Raw genomic sequence first — 19,886 nt, forward strand, 5'->3', positions numbered from 1 at the left:
TCACTTCCTGGTGTCTTGCCCCATTTGTAACTAGGAGACATATGTAAGTTGGGAGGTTGATAACTTGGAGGCTGCCTGTACCAAAGTGAGTGCACCAACTTTGTGACTGCTATTTCAGGAGTGAATTTCCCTTTCTAGGGGTAGATTCCTCTCACTTCCTGTTGTCTCACCCCATCCTTATCTATAAGTCATTTGTAAGTTGGATGTTTGTAACTCAGTGACTGCCTGTATGGACTAAAACCCCAATTCACTGACACTGAAGCCACCACAGCTACAGCCATTGTCTGTATCCTGCTAAACCAGTGAGGCTTATTTCCTAATAAACACCCTTTAGATTGGATCATTTGTCTGTTACAAATAGCTTTGCATCTGTCTACTCTGATTTCTCTCATACCCTTGGTTTTGGATGTCATTATCTGTGGATTTTGCAAATCCTTGGAACAGCATTTTTATTTGATTAATTCTTGGCCTTACTGTTGTACAAGCTTAGCTTTGCTCTGGAAAGATGGAAAAATTATAAGTGTTCCATATATCATAGAGAGACATGATAACATGTTCTGGCTCTTTTCAAACATTGATCATACTGTACCAAGTTGAATCATTCAATTACATGGCAGTCAGGTAGAAGGAACAGGTTCATGACTACAGATACAAGATCCAGATGGAGCATTACTCTCTCTCTCTCTCTCTCTCTCTCTCTCTGTCAACCAATTTCGCTCTCTAAATACTACTAGACTTAAAAGGATGTTCACCACCAGAAGCATGAAACAAAACAAAAATGTAAACAATAGGGTGAATATCAATACATATCAATGATTCAACTACTTTGCCATATGGATTCAGCCATATCCCAAATGAACATTGCCTACAACTGCTTTTGGAGCCTCTGTTTTCATATTTAAGTCTTTTTCTTTTCATTGATACCTTTGGATCAGAAACCTTGACAAGATGAATGAAATATTAGTAAAACAAATACCCTACCTCACCCCCTAATATCTGGCCTTATTTATCTATTTAGCTTGAAGGATCTTTTAACTAAATTTAGCTTAAATATTCTGCAGCCAATGGAAGTTAAGGGGCATTATGACACCCGATATAAGACAGACAGACAGACAGACAGACAGACAGACACTGTCCTGCTGGTTGAGAACGCTGTATTTTTAAAATAATTCCAGGTGGGTTTTTTTTTTATAGCTTTTTCAAGTGAATTATTTAAATGCCAAGGATATCACTGTAGACTATGTTCAGAAATCTGCATGCCCCCTAACCCTGTTTCTGGTAAGTAAATTATCCTGGCTTAAGCAAAGTTCTCTTAAAGATTTGGAAAAACAGCAAATTTGCTTGGCTGTACTATTTTGTGAAGTTATGAAAATCAAAGCATCATCAAAACACCAATATGGTAAATTCAGTATGGAATGTATGTCTACGTTAAACAGGAGGAGAAATAATTACAATACCTGCACAGCTATGCAAAAGTTGATACTTGATGTGGGAGGAAATAGCTGGGTTTTATTTAATACATGACATATTTCCAAGGGGCTTCCGCATATTTATGTGTAATATGCTCAACCACCTTTTGTACTGTCTTTTCCACTAGTTTCCATGCATTGCAGAACATGTTATGAGCATTTCCCTTTAGAACTAATGATCCACAATTGAAATCTATCCTTAAGTGTCTCACTTATCTATGTATATGGTTTTTTGTAAGGTTCTTGAGATAATGCTAATTCTAATAACAATATATTAGAACAAGAACAAGAACAACAAAGTATTGACCTTAACATTCCCATTACTGCATTTGTGCGTACATGAGAATGGCACTACATTTAATTGGCTTAATTGGCATAGTGTATCTGCCACCAAGATCTGACTCAGCCAGCTGATCTCCAGCTTTCTTGAGCAAAATTAAGAAATAAGGCCATTCTCCTGACTCCAGTTTTTAAACTGTTCCTTCAGTAGCTGGACACCCCAAAGCAAATTATTTGATGAAGTACTTTACCTACTGCAGTCCAGGCAGAAGAGAGATGATGGCTGCAGGATGCAAGTGATCGGATTGTGAAAGGATGGGGCAAGGATGAGAGTATTAAGTCAAAGCCAGACTGCAACTGGTCAGTAAAAATAGAATGAATACAGACACCATTCTGGTACAAATGCATTCACAGGGCAAGAGGTTATGTTCACCAAATGTAAAACACACACCACATTGTGGACACTTTATAGGCATCATGCTTCACATTGTAGATATGTTGTGCCCTCACCAGAAGTTAGAGAGGTTAATTTTCTGGATTACAACTCCCACTGTTTGGGACTGCAAATCCCAGTGACTGGAGGAGGGGTGTGTGGGAATTGTAATCCAAAAGAACTTTTCCAAGCTCTGCACCTCACATATCTTGTGCAGCACCCTCTCAGTCCATCAAAGCATACATTTATTCAGCAGAAGTATTCATTCTAATAAAATCAAAAAGAAAATTGTGAGCCATTTTGAGTCTCCATATGGAGAGAGAAGGTGGGATGATGATGATGATGATGATGATGATGATGATGATAATAATGTGATTTTGTGATATGAAATCCAGCATATACATCTCATTTGCTGTGTCATACTGTGTTTTGTGTCAGAATAATAATAATAATAATAATAATAATAATAATAATAATAATAATAATAATGAAGTCTGTACTGCTGCATTTAACTAGAATCCTACTCTTGGTCAACACGGATGTACCAAAAACAAGTCATGCCAGACTAATCTGATCTCTTTTTTCGACAGAGTTACGAGTTGGGTCGATACAGGGAATGCCGTGGATGTCGCGTACCTGGATTTCAGTAAGGCCTTTGACAAAGTCCCCCATGACCTTCTGGCAAACAAACTAGTAAAATGTGGGCTAGACAAAACTACGGTTAGGTGGATCTGTAATTGGCTAAGCGAACGAACCCAAAGGGTGCTCACCAATGCGTCATCCTCATCTTGGAAAGAAGTCACGAGTGGAGTGCCGCAGGGCTCCGTCCTGGGCCCGGTTCTGTTCAACATCTTTATTAATGACTTAGACGAAGGGTTAGAAGGCACGATCATCAAGTTTGCAGACGACACCAAACTGGGAGGGATAGCTAACACTCCAGAAGAAAGGAGCAGAATTCAAAACGATCTTGACAGACTAGAGAGATGGGCCGAAACTAACAAAATGAAGTTCAACAGGGACAAATGCAGAATACTTCACTTCGGCAGAAAAAATGGAAATCAAAGATACAGAATGGGGGACACCTGGCTAGACAGCAGTACATGCGAAAAAGATCTTGGAGTCCTTGTGGACAACAAGTTAAACATGAGCCAGCAATGTGATGCGGCTGCTAAGAAAGCCAACGGGATTCTGGCCTGCATCAATAGGGGTATAGCATCTAGATCCAAGGAAGTCATGCTCCCTCTCTATTCTGCCTTGGTCAGACCACACCTGGAATACTGTGTCCAATTTTGGGCACCACAGTTGAAGGGAGATGTTGACAAGCTGGAAAGCATCCAGAGGAGGGCAACTAAAATGATCAAAGGTCTGGAGAACAAGCCCTATGAGGAGAGGCTTAAAGAACTGGGCATGTTTAGCCTGCAGAAGAGAAGGCTGAGAGGAGACATGATAGCCATGTACAAATACGTGAGGGGAAGTCATAGGGAGGAGGGAGCAAGCTTGTTTTCTGCTGCCCTGCAGACTAGGACACGGAACAATGGCTTCAAACTACAGGAAAGGAGATTCCACCTGAACATCAGGAAGAACTTCCTCACTGTGAGGGCTGTTCGGCAGTGGAACTCTCTCCCCCGGACTGTGGTGGAGGCTCCTTCTTTGGAGGCTTTTAAACGGAGGCTGGATGGCCATCTGTCGGGGGTGCTATGAATGTGATTTACTGCTTCTTGGCAAGGGTTTGGACTGGATGGCCCATGAGGTCTCTTCCAACTCTACTATTCTATGATTCTATGGTTGGGAGTCCTCCTTTCCACATTTTTCTGATGCAAGTTTGAACCATCGACATTTAGTTTAAAAAAACCTCTAGTAAAAGGCGAAAGATTTATACGATCTGAAGAGAAACCAGAGTGATTAGGCACATGCGACAAGTCACATTCTGTCCCCCAAGACAGGAATCAAAAAAAGGTCTCATGATTTCTGTGGGCAGAAGAACCTACAGTATCAGATACTGTACAAGAAAACCATATGGGCTCCTACCCCCACCATGTCCAATCTAGGAAGGCTAAGGCTATAACAGCAATAGCAAGCAGGGGAGAGGATTCCAGCAGTGATAAAAGGACACATCAGTAGTAGACTCATATTGACAATGGACCCTTGTTCCTGACTTTCCAAGCTACCATTTTGGACTCACTTTAGTGCAAGCAGTCTCTGAGTCACCAACATCCAACTTACATATGTCTCCTAGTTACACCAGGAAGTGAAAGAAAATCTATAGGAAAGGAAATTCACTCCTATAAGCATTATTATGGGGAAATGGTGTCTCCACTGGTGCTTTATCGCCAATCCTTGTTTCCACGACAACCCAAAAATTTCAAAATCCAATTGTCACAGGGACAGAAAGTGAGGCAAAATCTTCTGAACAGGAACATACACAGCAAAACTAACATTGTTAACCCTTCCCTATGCTATCCAAAACTTTAAAAGTAGCTAGAGATACACTTAAAAATGTACCTGTTCTGACTTACATACAAATTCAACTTTAAGGACACACTTACAGAACCTATCTTGTTCGTAAACTGGCAGCTGCCTGTAGTCATTTCCTAACAGACCAGCTGCTATTGATGGGCACCTTCAAAGTAGACTGGGCCACTTTTGAAAGTTTGTTGCTGTTATATGTCTTCAAGTTACTTCCAGCTTAAAGCAATTTATCACAAAGTTTTCTTGGCAAGATTTATTCAGAGAAGGTTTGCGGTTGCCATTTTCTGAGGTTGAGAGAGTGCGATTTTCCAAAGGTCACCCAGTGGATTGCTCCAGCTTGGCAGGAATTCAAACCCTTGTGGGCTAGAGTCCTTGTCTAGGGGCCTAAAAGGCAGGATATAAATCTGGCTTGATAACCTAGAAGGGCTTTATGCACAAGATTCTGGACACCAACATCAGGAGTCTATAGTCACAGTTAATGAGTTCACTGAAAGGACTGGGCATTTGACTGCTCCTGCACTTCTGTTATCATCTATCCAAGTAGATGTCAATGACAAAAAGATCCCAGTAATGATTGATGGTGTTGGCCTTTGTTAAGCATAACCTGAGCCTTTGTCTTTGAAAGGGATGGAGAACCTCAGAGGTCGGGGGCAGCCGACTGAGATGCTTTTGCACCTGTTTCCCTGTGTATTTTTAGTGCAGATACTATGAGAACACAATTCTATAGTTCAACAAGGACAATGCCTGGCATTTTAATCCCTCCTGCTATTATGGGGTGGATAGAGAACACAGACAGGCAATTTAACTACCATGACTGACAGGAGTGGCTGACGTTGGATTTCTCCCCCTCACCCTGCCCTGTGGGGTTAGCAGAAACCAGAAGCATGAGGAATCAAATCTTTGAAAAGTTACTTTTAGTTGGATAAATACTCCTTCTCAGTATGTTAAATACTTCCAGGAGATCCCTGGGAGTTGTAGTCAAAAGGAGGAAGGAGCTAACCTCCTTCTGAACTATTTGTATTTGTTACATTTTATAGTACCATCCTCCAATGATCTTAGGAGAATGTAGATGATGTTACTCAGCCATTTGTTTTCTCACAACAAATTTGTCAAGCATGTTAGATTAAGTTAGATTGTGCACAATCTGATGTTCCCCAGCAGTACACAGCAACCCAATTACTCTAATTGCCCACTGGCTTGGGATGATGGGAATTTTAGTATAACATTCCCATGGGACAAAGGGTTGGGTAGGCATAAAATTGAGCATAAATTTGAATCCAGATCTTCCTGATTCTAGCCTGACACTCTTAATTACTACAATATGCCAGACTGAAGTTGGACACACCCCATCAGTATTTCTACAATTTTCTGGCCTGCCGTGATCCTACTTGAAGCCAAAACATAATTTTTCAGGGAAATAGACATGTATAACTTGCCTACTTTCTCCTTATATTTAGGCCATGACAGATAGTGCTGATTTCATTTGCTAACCAGCAATAGAAAAAAGAGACAAAAAAACCAGCATCCTTGGATTCTAGCACTGTTCTAGTCACTCCAAAACAGATTTATTACCTTTTTTAAGCTTAGCTCTTATTCTTTTGAAAACTGAATGATAGGCAGGAGTCCAGTAAATGCATTTTTTCTGCTTTAAAGATACAGTTTCCTACTCTTATTTCTATGGCCTGTAAATTACTGTTACTGTGTTTCCTGTAGTGGTTGCATTGAATGAATGAAGCATTTTTCCACCAAGGCTGTGAACTGCCTGATTTAGGATAAATCTTGCTTGTCATAAGACTTGTACAACATTTAGAGAATGAATTAGAGGTTCCAGTCTTTCTATGCTTTGTGCCCCAAGCAAGGTTTATGCCTAGTGGTTTAATGAGACTAGAAATCAACAAGTATGAATGACAAATTTCTTCCCCAGGTGATTCTATGTCCAAATTTAGCCAGCTTCATCATCCCAGAACCAAAATGTTATTTCACAGTGGAGCTGGGCAACTATGACCCTCCAAAGGTTTTTGGACGATTAACTCCCATGATCCCTTTGGTTATATTAACAAGGATGATAGGAGTTGTTGACCAGAAGAAGACACCTGAAGACCACGGTTTCTTTAGACCAGTGGTTCTCAACCTGTGGGTCCCCAGATGTTTTGGCCATCAATTCCCAGATATCCCAATGCCTGGTAAACTGAGGTTTCTGGGAGTTGTATGCGAAAACACAGGTTGAGAACCACTGCTTTAAACTAAAACCTCAAACACAGGTGTAAGTGAGTTCCATGGTAACAGCTGTATTTCCTAACATGTTACGAGCTTAATAATAAAAAAAAACTAAAACAGTTTATTTTACAACAGGTTGTGGCAAGAAAAAGATACTTGGTGTGAACAGATTTAAGGTACAGCAAATTTATTATTTTGAATTTCCTGAATGTTTAGGTTTCTCAGAATGTAGTGCAATGAAGATATATTTTACAGGCTCAGTTTAAGAGCTTGGCTTTATAACTTTCAGCAAAGAGTTTGCAAATGTCAGCAAATTTAAGAATAGAATCTATTTATCTTAGAAATAGTCTGGATATGGGAGGGTTATAGCTTCCCTTAATTAAAAAGACTGGTTCAATTCATGGGATTTTCCAAATTCCATTTATCAGACTATCCCAGGTTGGTTTCTTACCTTGATATCACAAGGATCTATGGAATTTGACAACAGTTCATAAAAGAACTACTAGTTCTCTCATTATTTCAATATTTGGTCTGTCATATATCCCAGAAGCTATATGTCTAAATCCAAAAGGTATTCTGGCATATTTAAGAACTCCGTGCAACATTCACTATCAGATAACACCGAGTTACAGTTTGACATTATGTGGGCTCAAAACATTCCCTTTCGTCATTATTCCCCCCTCCTTCCCTCATAGCTCTATTTCATCTGAGGCATGCTATACTTTGCAATTACATTTCAACACGAAACTTTGATTTGTATGTGCCCTTCAAACTAGAATGGCAAACCAAGTTCAAAATGTGTAGGAAATCTTACCCGGTTTGACTTCTTTCAAGGAGCTACAAAGGTATTTGAGAAGACTAGGCTGGATCTACACTGCTCTATATCCCAGGATCTGAACCCAGATTATCTGGCAGTGTAGACTGATATAATCCAGTTCAAAGCAGATAATCTGGGACAAGATCCTGGGATATAGGGCAGTGTAGGCCAAAACACCTGGGGACCCACAGGTTAAGAACTACTGCTCTATGCTGTAGAATTAATGCAGTGTGACACCACTTGGACTGCCATACCTCTATGCTATGGAATCATGATGGTTATAGTTTTAGAAGATCTTTAGCCTTCTCTGCCAAAGAGTGCTGGTGCCACATCAAACTACAACCCACAAGATTCTGTAACTTTCAGCCATGGCTGTTAAAGTGGTGTCAAACTGCATGACTTCTACTGTGAACCCCAAGTTCAGTTTAGATATCAAGAACCAATACAAGGGAGAGTAGGGTCTTTGAAGGTGCCCACCATCAGCACTTGAGTTTACACATGTCACTTGGTCAAAATCTATTCCACTATGGTGAGAGGTATATTGCATTCCCTTTAAATTATAATAATTAGAATGCCCTACAAATTCTGAGATTGAGCACATGCAAATTTTGTGTAACTGGCATTCTCTCTTTTTTGGGGGGGGGGGGGAAGGGGGGGTTGGTGGATTTGTAATTGCTACTCTTGCAGAAAAGGAGCCAGCATGGTATAGTGGCATGGGTATTAGACTTGGACTCTGGAGAACATGGTTGGAATCCTCGCTGGCCTATGGAAACCCAATGCATGACTTTAGGAAAGTCACACTCTCTTTGCCTCAGAGGAGGGCGATGACAAACCCCCTCTGAACAAATGTTGCCCAGAAAACTCTATTAAAGGTTTGTCTTAGAATAAGTATAATTTGAAAATGACTTGGAAGCACACAGCAGTAGTAACAAGTAGAACCTTAAACTCATGTCCTTTATTTGATGTCTGTTTTGTGTATTTTGGCATGTATTTTATAGAAATGTAATTTTAATGTTGATCTTTTATAGAATAATAATAATAATAATAATAATAATAATAATAATAATAATAATAACAATAATAATAATAATAATTTATTTATATTCCGCTTTTCTCCCTAACGGAACCCAAATCAGCTCTCAACATAATACAATACAAATCAAAGCACATCTAACATAAAATACAAGAGAAAAATCATACAAAGCATAATAATAACATCCAGAAATAAGGTGTAAATAAATATTAAGCCTCAAAAACATTTTAAACCAATTACAATTATTGTGGAGACTCATCAATTAAACAGTATATTTTGCTAAGCTCAGTGCAAATCAACCTTGCTGTCATTAGCAATTGAATTCATTCATCAAAAACTTGCTTGAACAGGTAGATCTTCAACTGGTTCTTGAAAGATAATAGGGAAGGGACAGTTTTAATCTCAATGGGAAGGGAGTTCCAAAGGGCAGGGGCAGCTACCTAGAAGACCCTCTCTCTCTCATTGTCGCCAACAGTATTTGTGACGGCAGCGGCAATGGGAGAAGCGTCTCTCAGGAAGATCTTAATGATCGGGCAGGTTGGTAAGAGGCGATGCGGTCAGATAGGTAAGTTGGTCCTGAACCATTTAGGGCTTTAAAGAAATATGTATATTTGTTGAAATTTTGACATTTTCATGTTTTTAATTGTGTTGTAACCTGCCTTGAGCTGCAGGGAGAGGCAGGTAAAAAATAAATTATTATTATTATTATTATTATTATTATTATTATTATTATTATTATCATCAATAATTAGGAAAAATGTAAAAAGGAATCATTCCATTAACATACTTTCAATAGTGTGCATGTGTGTGTTGGCATGAGGAAATATGAAACAAATTCTGCAAGAATCTACAACCTATTTAACAAGTACAAACACAACATTTAGAACTTCGAAGTTGCCTTTTAACACAAAAAACACCCCTCATTAACATGAAAGGGTTAGCAGAAGAACTTGTTTTCTCACTGAATTCCCAACCCAATCATTGCACAGGAAGACAGAGTTTTAATTACTTTGGCTGGAAGTTTTATGAAACAAAGAGCTTGGGTGATTATATGCCAGGCCAGCCTGTCTCAACATGGCAGAGATGTCGGACCACAACTACCATCTTCCCCACTTACTATGTTTAGGTTGAGGAAGGCTGTTCTATGCGCTCATCTGTTGGCCTGGTGTCAGGACACTAGTACCGATGCTGAGCCAGCAGTTGGTTTCCAGGGCAGAACTCTGGTTTATGGGTTAGTGTCAAAGATTACAAGCACAGGCAGATCAAAGTTCTTACCCATTCTCATGGTCATATCATGTCTAGTGTGTCTCGAGCCACATGGAGGCATGGGTAAGAAATAAACATTACTACTACTTCTGGTATTAATTATAGTGGCTCTAATCCCCTCTTTTGTTGAGCTTCAAATTCAAAGGAGGATAGTACGAATGAATGGAGGCAGTGGTAACGAAGAAGACATACAACAAAGGACCAATGGCCAGGAAAAAAACTTTCATTGACTCTGGGAAATGCTAAGAACATGTTTAACCATGGAAACGTTGCCCTATGAGGAGCAGCTTACCCAGGCCTGTAGCGAGGGGGTGGTTTTAGGGGTTCAACCCCCCCCCCCCCGAAATTTTTCAGGTTATAAAAAAAATCTGGTTTACTCATGAATTTTAACTGGTTAACCAAATCCCCATGCTAAGTCTATGAGATGCAAAACATTAAGAGTCCCTCCAGGCACTATCTCAAGCAGATATTGACAGGTTTGTAGCGGGGAGGGGTGCGTGCTAGGGGTTCAACCCCCCCCCTCCGAAATTTTCAAAACCCCTCCCGAATTTTTTTTCTGGCTACAGCCCTGAGCTTACCATATGTAGCTGCCTAGCTGGGTATGTTTAGCCTGGAAAATAGAAGGCTAAGAGGTGAGAAGATTACCATGTTTAAATATTTGAAAGGATGTGAAATTGAAAATGAAGCAAGACAAGTTTTATCCAATGTTTCTATGAAACGTAGGGTGATATGCATAGATTCCCTCCATACATATACACACATTTTAAATGCACAATAACTCTATAAAGCATGTTAATGTGAAAGAAGGTGAATGGTCAAACCATGTTTTGTGTCTAAGGGGAAATTGAGTCTGTGGTTCCTTTTATTAGTCTGATACTATAAATCATCATAACACAACATTTGGGTTCAAAAACACATTTATTTCTTTTTTCCTGAATCAAAGTTAACCAGATCAGATAATGCTTTGGATATGTTTGCTATTTGCATAGAAAACTACCTCTCCAGTTTTCTTAGAAGAGGAGGTTAGAGAACTCCCACTTTGTGAGAAAATCTCTATCTGCAGCATTTTCTAGAAAAGCCTGGGTTATTCTTAAATTCTCTGTTATAGTTAATAGATGTAAATGCTAATTACAATATGGCTACTTGGGTAATAAGGTAATTCTCCAATCAATATTAACTCCTGCCCTACCTAATTTTAAGAGTGAGATTTGTTTTTCACAACGAGCACAAGATAGTTTCTCTCACTCACAAGTAATGGCAAGTGTTTGGAGTCCATCAGAAAATTCCCAGCACTGTCATGGAAAGTGATTCTAATCTCAAGAAGTCATTAATACTCTCCTACTTTAAACTCAGTCACACCCTCCCTTGCACCCCCAAAGCAACACCAAACATCAACACCCTTGCCTGAGAGATTTGTTGATCTAGACTAACAAATGCAATCCATGTTTAGTCATGGCTTCTTTACCATTTTGTGCCCTTTCTCTTTTGAATCTCCAACTGCTTCTCTAGTCTGTTCTCCTCCTCCTGTGTAGCAGTTTTTAATTAGTACTACTGATTTTCTCTTGCTTCCAGTTCAATGCAGGAAGAATAGACTTAGATGAAGGGTTAGAAGCCATGAACATCAAGTTTGCAGACAACACCAAATTGGGAGCGATAGCCAATACTCCAAAAGACAGGAGCAGAATTCAAAATGATCTTAACAGATTAGAGAGATGAGCCGAAACCAACAAAATGAAGTTCAGTAGGGACAAATGCAATATACTCCACTTAGGCAGAAAAAATGAAATGCAAAGATACAGAATGGGGGACACCTGGCTCAACAACAGTATGTGTGAAAAAGATCTTGGAGTCCTCGTGGACAACAAGTTAAACATGAGCCTACAATGCAATGCTGTGGCAAAGAAGGCCAATGGGATTTTGACCTGCATAAATAGGATTATAGTGTCTAGATCCAGGGAAGTCATGCTACCCCTCTAATCTGCCTTGGTCAGACCACACCTGGAATACTGTGTCCAATTCTGGGCACCACAATTGAAGGGAGATGTTGACAAGCTGGAATGTGTCCAGAGGAGGGCAACGAAAATGATCAAGGGTCTGGAGAAAAACCCTTTGAGGAGCAGCTTAAACTACTGGACATGTTTGGCCCGCAGAAGAGAAGGCTGAGAGGAGACATGATAGCCATATATAAATATGTGAGGGGAAGTTATAGGGAAGAAGGAGCAAGCTTGTTTTCTGCTGTCCTGGAGGCTAGGACATGGAACAATGGCTTCAAACTACATGAAAGGAGATTCCACCTGAACATTAGGAAGAACTTCCTCAACTGTGAGAGTGGTTCAGCAGTGGAATTCTCTGCTGGACAGCTGCCTACTGCAAATGCTAGTCTAACTGGAGATCCTACAGTGAGTAAGAGTTAGACTTGATGGTGCATTAGACCACTTCCGATATTGTGATCCTATGATTCTATTAAAATTATTATTATTGGATTTTATGGCAGTAGCTAAAGCAGCATTGCTATCTCAAGAATTTTGAAAGGAGTGAGAAAAAGAAGCCATTTCACTTAACATTATCGTCTTTTCGAGTGAGTGCCGTCATGCCATGATATGGCCCCAGTATGTCCACAGATCTGTCATCTTGACTTCTAGGGAGAGTTCTGGAACCCACTCACTCTAGCACCACACTCAGCTTTCTTCACCTTCCAGCTGTCACATCATTATAAAGAACCTGGAAATAATATGGAATTGATGGAAATATTGTTACTTACTTAGGCGATCCCTCGTCGTTCGAGGACGATAGTCTTCCAACCTTGGTATCTTGGGCGTGTGTTCTTAGGTGACTGAAGAGACCGATTCTTGACCCGCATATTCTCCCGCAGTGAGGACATCAGTTTCCAGGTGGAAGGCGGTCCCGGTCGGGGTTAGCTTGACGCTCCTTCCTCTTGGCACGTTTCTCCCTTAAGCCCTCCGTTCGTGCCTCTTCGAACTCCACAGCACTGCTGGTCACAGCTGACCTCCAATTAGAGCGCTCAAGGGCCAGGGCTTCCCAGTTCTCAGTGTCTATGCCACAGTTTTTAAGGTTGGCTTTGAGCCCATATTTAAATCTCTTTTCCTGCCCACCAACATTCCGTTTCCCATTCTTGAGTTCGGAGTAGAGGAGCTGCTTTGGGAGACGGTGATCGGGCATTCGGACAACGTGGCCAGTCCAGCGGAGTTGATGGCGTAGGAGTATCGCTTCAGTGCTGGTGGTCTTTGCTTCCTCAAGCACGCTGACATTTGTCCGCCTGTCTTCCCAAGAGATTTGCAGGATTTTCCTGAGGCAACGCTGATGGAAACGCTCCAGGAGTTTGGTGTGACGTCTGTACACAGTCCACGTTTTGCAGGCGTAGAGCAGGGTTGGGAGGACAATGGCTTTATAAACAAGCACCTTGGTCTCTCTACGGATGTCCCGGTCATCAAACACTCTCTGCTTCATACGGAAAAATGCTGCACTCGCAGAGCTCAGGCGGTGTTGTATTTCAGTGTCGATGTTGACTTTTGTGGAGAGGTGGCTACCAAGGTAGCGGAAATGGTCAACGTTTTCTAATGTTACACCGTTAAGCTGTATTCCTGGCTTTGCAGAGGGATTAGCTGGTGCCTGTTGGAAGAGCACTTTGGTTTTCTCGATGTTCAGTGAGAGGCCGAGCTTCTCGTATGCTTCTGTGAAGCTGTTTAGAGTGGCTTGTAGGTCTTCTTCTGAATGCGCACAGACTACGTTGTCATCAGCATATTGGAGTTCTATAACAGATTTTGTGGTGACCTTGGTTTTGGCTCTCAGTCTGCTGAGGTTTAATAGCTTGCCATCTGTCCGATAGATGATTTCCACTCCGGTGGGAAGCTTCCCATCAACAAGGTGAAGTATCATAGCGATGAAGATGGAAAATAAGGTGGGGGCAATAACACATCCCTGCTTGACACCTGATTCCACCTTAAATGGGTCACTTTGGGAGCCGTTGCTGTCCAAGACTGTTGCCATCATGTCATCATGGAGGAGCCGCAGGATGTTCACAAATTTGTCAGGGCACCCGATTTTTTGGAGGATGGTCCAGAGAGCGCTGCGATTCACTGTGTCGAATGCCTTTGCAAGGTCAATGAATGCCATGTACAGAGGTTGGTTTTGTTCCCTGCATTTTTCTTGGAGCTGTCGAGCAGTGAAGATCATGTCCACTGTTCCTCTGGAGGGACGGAAGCCATTCTGGGATTCTGGGAGGGTGTCTTCTGAGACAGGGAGAAGGCGGTTTGCAAGGATTCTTGCAAGGATTTTCCCGGCCGAGGTTAGAAGGGAGATACCACGATAGTTCCCGCAGTCTGTTCTGTCCCCTTTCTTGAAAAGGGGACAGAGGTAGAACGACTGAGGCATCCTTGAGGTAGAACGACTGAGGCATCCTTGAAGTCAGCTGGGATTTTCTCGGTCATCCACACCTTTTTAATGAGCTGGTGGAGTTGTTGTATCAGCTCAGGTCCACCCTCTTTGAAGATTTCAGCAGGAATCCCATCAGGTCCGCTGGCTTTGTTGTTTTTTTTTGTTGGCTGATGGCATTGCTGACTTCTTCCAAACTAGGCAGTGCTGCAAGCTCATCCCTGGTTTGTTGTTGTGGGATTTGTGAGAGGGTCTCTTCGGCCACATTGGAGCTGCGATTCAGCAGGTTCTGGTAGTGCTCTTTCCAATGTAGTGCAATTGATGTTTTGTCCTTCAGAATTTTGGTTCCATCTGATGAGCGTAGGGGCTGTATGCCATGGTTTCTTGGTCTGTAAATGATCTTTGTGGCTTTGAAAAATCCCTGAGCGTTATGGGTATCTGCAAGGTGTTGGATTTCTTCAGCCTTCTTTGTCCACCAGATGTTCTTGAGTTTTCTGGTCCTTCTTTGGACCTCAGCTTTTGCACTGGCATAGATCTTTTTCTTGGCAGCACAGTTGGTGTCTCTCTGCCATGTTTGGAAGGCTTTCCTTTTGTTATCAATCAGCTGTTGGATCTCTTTGTCGTTATCATCAAACCAGTCTTGATGTTTCTTAGTTAGGTATCCAATGCTTTCTTCACAGGCTGTGATGATGGAGGTCTTCAGGTTGTTCCAATGTTCCTCAACATTTTCGGGGTGTTCTGTGGGTAGATGATCTTTGAGTGTTGTTTGGAGAAGGGCTCGTTTGGAGGGCTCCTGAAGGGCTTGGGTGTTCATTTTGCGCCTTGTTTTTCTTCCTTGGAGTCTGCGTTTGGGGACGATCTTGATAGCCATCGTGGATCAGATTAGCCTGTGGTCTGTCCAGCAGTCATCAGTACCTGTCATGGCTCTTGTGAGAAGCACATCGCGGCGGTCTCTGGCACGTGTGATAACATCGTCCAGGAGGTGCCAATGCTTTGACCGAGGGTGCTTCCATGATGTCTTGAGCTTGTTTTTCTGGCAGAAGAGCGTATTGGTGATGACAAGGTTGTGCTCTCCGCATTTGGTGAGAAGCAAGTTGCCATTCGAGTTGCTGTTTCCGACCCCGTCTTTTCCTATGATCCCTGGCCACAGTTCAGAGTCCCTTCCGACTCTTGCATTAAAGTCCCCCAGGAGGATGATTTTGTCCTCCTTAGGTATCTCCGATAGGATGGTATCCAGCTGACAGTAAAAATTTTCCTTGATGTCTTCGTCAGCATCTAGAGTTGGTGCATAGGCGCATATGATGGTTGCCTGTTGGTTTTTGGCAAGGTTAATTCGGAGGGTTGAAAGTCGTTCGTTGATGCCAGTGGGTGCTTCAGTCAGGTGCTTCACCAGGTCGTTTCTGATCGCAAAGCCAACTCCGTGTATTCTTCGCTCTTCTTCAGGCAGTCCCTTCCAGAAGAAGGTGTAGCCTCCCTTTTCTTCCTTCAGCTGTCCCTCTCCTGCTCTCCGGGTCTCCTGAAGGGCTGCTATGTCGATCTTAAAGCGTCCCAGCTCCCTTGCAATGAGAGCAGTCCTGCGTTCGGGGCGTTCGCTGTCAGTGTTATCTAACAATGTCCGTACGTTCCAAAGTTCATTTTTCTTTTTTGGCCGCAGAGTGGTGACCCCTCTGGACGCGGCAGTCCAGTCAGGGTAGGAGAGGCAGACTATGTTTAGGGCACCTTTTCTAGCCCCTTCCCCGTGTGGGGTGAGCAGAGCGGATCCTAAAAAGGGCTGCTCAGTCATGGATACAGCTGCCGGACTACTCAACTGCCTCGGTCCTTGAGGTAGAACGACTGAGTCCATATCCACCGCCCATGTGCCAGTCTGTGACTAGGGGCTTCCAGATTTCACAGTCCTGCCCCCGTCGCCACTCGCTGATCGCCATGGGACTTTTGTAGGTTTGTTTTTATTTTTGTTGGAAGACGCCTGTGCGTGATTTTTTTTAATGTGTGGAGGTCGGTGCACAGCCAGTCAACACACAGTCTTCACAGAGTGAGGTTCCAGCAGTGGTGTGGTTAACACAACGACAGTGGCTTCTCAGTCTGTTGCAGCCTTCTTCTGCCTTCACAACCGTTGTAACATGTACCATGTTATCCTCCGCCTGCTCCGCCGTTGAGGTCTTTGGGTCTTCGGATTGTGCTTGGTCTGGAACCTCCCCTGCGGCCACTCCTGGGAGTGCATCACTCCAGTGGTTGTGCCCACAGGTTCATCGGAACACGCAAGCCCCCTCACCACGGCAAGGTGACAATCCATCGAGGGGGGGAAATATTGTAGCACAGATTAACTGTAACTTTTCCCCAATTAAGTTAGCTTGTCTCTGTTGCCGGATTAGACTGAGTTTATGAGAACAATGAAGCCAGCGCAAGAGACTGAAATAATATGTGTCTACAGCTGCAAAAACTGAGTCTATCAGTACAGATCACAGAATCACCAGCGATGGTATCGCTCTTTCGAGCCAATTGAACATCAAGCTGAAAGCTATTGTTAATTTTTAAAAGATATGCATTACCCTGAAATCTATGGCTTAAAATGTTTGCAGAAATGAACAAACAAAACATTCTTCATAATGCAGAATTGCAATTTTTCAACCGGTTTCTCAAAAGCTGCTGAATGTGTGACCGTGCTTTGAGTTAGAGATGTCTGTGACCCTCTCATATCTATACATCCTTCTCAGGCAGAATCTGGAAAGTTCCTTGTTTGAAAGTACTGTACAGTCTTGCTTATCCAATGTTCTGTGTGATCCAATACAGTCTGCCTCCTGCCCGGATCCACAGATGTTTCTCTGGGCAGCAATGTACAGTAGGCCGACACGCCCAACAACAGCACAGTGACAGACTTGTTGTCATTCTGGGGTGCAGTTGAGGCCCCCGGGAGGATGGCGCCACCCCCGCCTCCTTCTTCGGGCCTTGCGGGCCTTCTTCGGGCCTTCTTTGGGCCACCTGGCCCACTGGAAGGCCCAGCATGGGCTCCGGAAGGCCCAGTGCAGGCCCCCGGAAGCCCACGTCGGGCCTTCCGGTGGATCGGGCGGGCCTTCTGGAGCCCGCGTCGGGCCTTCCAGAGCCCGCGTCGGGCCTTCCGGAGTCCATGTTGAGCCTTCTGGTGGGCTGGGCGGCCCAAAGAAAGCCCGAAGAAGGAGGCGGGGGTGGCGCCATCCTCCTGTGGGCCTCAACTGCGCCCCCGGAATGATTGCGCCACAGACGACTGCCTAAATGGCCTTGCATCAGGCACTCCGGAGCCCACGCCGGGCACTCCGGAGCCCGCTGCCATCTGTTGGAAGCAAGGCAAGTGGGGTTTATTTGTCTGTGGAATAATGTCCAGAGTGGAAGAAAGAGCTCTCGTCTGTTGGGAGGCAGGTGTGGATGTTGTAATTGATCACCTTGATTAGCATTTAATGGCCCTGTGGCTTCAAGGCCTGGCTTCCTTTTGCCTGGGAGAATCTTTTTTGGGAGGTGTTAGCTGTCCCTGATTGCTTCCTGTTTGGATTTCCCCTATTTTCAGAGTGTTGTTTTTTATTTAGGCTTTTCCTTAATCCCTCCTTATTATCCAACATTTTCGCTTATCCAATGCTTTTATTTTTCAGTGATTGGTTTTTTTTGGGGGGGGGGGGTGCCAAAATTTCTGTATGCCTATACTTGAAAATTACCTTGGACCTGCTCTGCTTGTTGTAAAACATGATGTTTTGGTGCTTAATTTATAAAATCCTAACATTATTTGATGTTTAATAGGCTTTTCCTTAACCCCGCCTTATTATCCAACATTTTTGCTTATCCAACGTTCTGTTGGTCTCACTGTTGGATAAGTGAGACTACTGTAATTCATATCCCCATAGTATTTAAGAAGCAATCTATTCCACTGTTTTAAAATACGATCAATTTTTGTTTCTTAAAAAACAGATAGGACTGATAGAAGAATAGCCTGAAGCTGAAACATTATGTCAAGATGTTTCCCAAAAAAGTCTTACTATACTATTATACTAGTAAAATAACACTAGTAAAATAATACTAGTAAATAATACTAGTAAATAATGTTTCTGCTCATTATGTAGACATGCAACATTAAAGAATTAAGTTTAATTAATATAGACAAGGAAATGTAGTAGATACTATATAACCCCGATGTGGCAAGCAGGAAGTTTCCTTCTTAGCTATATAGTAAAGGTACAGGTTTCCCCTGATGTTAAGTCCAGTCATGTCTGACTCTGGGGTGTGGTGCTCATCTCCATTTCTAAGACGAAGAGTCGGCGTTGTCCGTAGACACCTCCAAGGTCATGTGGCCGGCATGATTGCATGGAACACCGTTACCTTCCCGCCGGAGCGGTACCTATTGGTCTACTCACATTGGCATGTTTTCGAACTGCTAGGTTGGCAGGAGCTGGAGCTAACAGCGGCCGCTCACGCCGCTCCCGGGGCTTGAACCTGGGACCTTTCGGTCTGCAGCTCAGTGCTTTAACGCACTTTGCCACCGGGGCTCCCTAGGGTTATATAGTTGTAGTAATATTCAGCTTTCTTGCTTTTCTGCTTTTTGTTTAATTATTTAATTGAAAAATAAAACATTAAGGAAACCATTTTAAATGTATGGAAGACCCAAATTAAAATTCATCAGATGAGAAGCAATATACTAGTGTCAACTAATGTATCTCATGTCAGTGAAGTGGTGAAACACCTCTAAGGTTTAATCTTTCAAACCTTCAGAAGGAGCTATCTAAAGTTCTGAGCCTTATTCCCAAAATAAGACCAACATCTTGCATACATCTCTTCTAAATTTTGGACTAAAGCCCAACATGGTGTCACCAGCCACTACCATGTTCAATGGACTTGGTTAGACCTATTATAAAAGCCTATATATATATATATATATTATATATATATATAGTGTGATGCCTCATGGGCCTTGTAGTCCTGCTCCTAGTGCCATTGAGGCAGATGAAGACAAAAACATGGGGTTTTCGCCGGTTCAACAAGAGCCGGAGTCTTTTCACCTGCCAGATGTTGATGTTTGTACCCAAGAATTCAGTAAAACAGACCTTGGACATTCCTCGCCTCCGTTCCCTCGGAGAGAATCCTATTGTGCTGACAGAGGAGTCAGGGAACAGAATCGCAGGAGTTTACGGATTGCAGCCAAACAACAGGCTGATTAGACCTGCTTCCCTTGGGAAATTCTAAGGAGTCTTGCATCTGGGTAAAGTTGGGTTTCGCTTCCCGTTCTCTAGGGAAAGAGGTTGTTGGCGAGAAAACGAGACCCAATATAGGTGCCTGACATGGGAGAATCTTTGCGGAGTCAACAGAGCTGCTTCAGGAGTGAGATCGTGTGTGGACTTCGTAACCCCAGTTCCTTGCTTCCCGGATCAAGAATTCAAGTACTGTCTTGCCTTGCTGTTATCCACGGACCGTGTTCCAAGATTCACTGTTTGCCTTGTTTCTAGTCACGGACCTTGTTAAAGAACCAAGACTATTTCCAGCCTTGTTGTCAAG

At 42.7% G+C, this 19,886-nt stretch overlaps 1 protein-coding gene across 1 annotated transcript in view; it reads right to left on the reverse strand.

Annotated features, from left to right (window-relative positions):
- Window positions 1-19,886, reverse strand: part of phlda3 (pleckstrin homology like domain family A member 3) — a 60,476-nt gene that overhangs the window by 2,861 nt on the left and 37,729 nt on the right. The gene's annotated exons all lie outside the window — the stretch shown is intronic.

Source organism: Anolis carolinensis, chromosome 4, assembly GCF_035594765.1.
Source record: "Anolis carolinensis isolate JA03-04 chromosome 4, rAnoCar3.1.pri, whole genome shotgun sequence".
Lineage (NCBI taxonomy): Eukaryota > Metazoa > Chordata > Lepidosauria > Squamata > Dactyloidae > Anolis > Anolis carolinensis.